The sequence below is a fragment of the Pongo abelii genome, chromosome X (assembly GCF_028885655.2).
Source record: "Pongo abelii isolate AG06213 chromosome X, NHGRI_mPonAbe1-v2.0_pri, whole genome shotgun sequence".
Classification (NCBI taxonomy): domain Eukaryota; kingdom Metazoa; phylum Chordata; class Mammalia; order Primates; family Hominidae; genus Pongo; species Pongo abelii.
Window position 1 is genome coordinate 79,626,523 of NC_072008.2, and position 1,318 is coordinate 79,627,840.

The 1,318-nt window shown below is 36.3% G+C and overlaps 1 non-coding gene across 1 annotated transcript; it reads left to right on the forward strand.

Annotated features, from left to right (window-relative positions):
• The first annotated feature begins 535 nt into the window (after window positions 1-535).
• Window positions 536-640, forward strand: LOC112131097 (U6 spliceosomal RNA). The gene has a single exon (XR_002913245.1). It is a non-coding gene; the product is annotated as a U6 spliceosomal RNA (small nuclear RNA).
• The last annotated feature ends 678 nt before the right edge of the window (window positions 641-1,318 follow it).

Below are 1,318 nucleotides of genomic sequence, written 5' to 3' on the forward strand. Positions count from 1 at the left end.
TAAATGCACTAATGACTACTTACAATAGTAAAGAGGACACTGGGGGAAATGAAATAATCAGACTTTTCAGAAATTACTGAACACAAGCTCTGAACTGACATGAATTCCAGGAGACTCAAAATGGCACTGTGGTCCACCAGTCAGATTAGGGGCTTATGGGGGTCAGTTATTTAATGGAGTTTTAGTTCACATCTACCTCATAGTGGACTCAGTAGGTTCCTGAACCCATCCTCTGGTTATTTCCCCAGTTCTGGGATATATAATTGGAATAGACACAGTCGGCAACTGGTAGAATCTCCACATTGATTCCCTGGCTTGTGGATTGAGGGTTATTATGGTAGAAAAGGTCAAGTGGAAGTCACTAGAACTGCCTCTGCTTAGAAAAATATTAAACCAAAAGCAATACTACATTCCTGGAGGGATTGTAGAGATCAGTGCCACCACGAAGGGCTTGAAAAATGCAAGGGTGATGATTCCCACCATATCCCCATTCAACTTACCTATTTGGCCTATACAGAAAACACATGGATTTTTTGCTTGCTTCAGCAACACATATACTTTAATTGGAACAATACAGAGAAGATTATCATGACCCCTGTGCAAAGATGACATGCAAATTTGTGAAGTATTTCATATTTTTGAGAAATGATAAATGCTTAAGGTGATGGATATGGTAATTACCATGATTCGAACACTATACAATTTATACATTTATGGAAACATCCATCATGTTGTACCCTATAAATATGTATAATTATTATGCGTCAATTTTTTAAAAGTTGAATCTTGGAGAATGACAGTGGATTTTCAAAAGCTTAACCAGGTAGTGACTCCAATTACAGCTGCTGCACCAGATGTAGTTTTATTGCTTTAACAAATTAATATATCTTCTGGTATCTGCTATGCAGCTATTGATTTGGCAAATGCCTTTTTTCTCAATGTCTGTTAGTAAAGACCACCAGAAGAAGTTTGCTTAATCTGGCAAAGCTAGCAATACTTTTCTTATCTCTATCATTTCTCTACCTTATTTCATAATTTAGTTCACAGGAACCTTGCTTGACTTCCCCTTCCACAAGACATCACACTGATTCATTGCATGGATGATATTATGTTGATTGGACCTAGTGAGCAAGCAATAGCAACTACTCTAGACTTATTGGTAATACATTTACACATCAGAGGGTGAGAAACAAATTTTTTAAAATAAGATAACTTTTACCTCAGTGAAATTTTTTCTGTGAAATTTTACCTCATAGAAATTTCTATGGCTCCAGTGATGCAGGGCATATAAAGATATCCTTTCTATGGTAAAGATTAT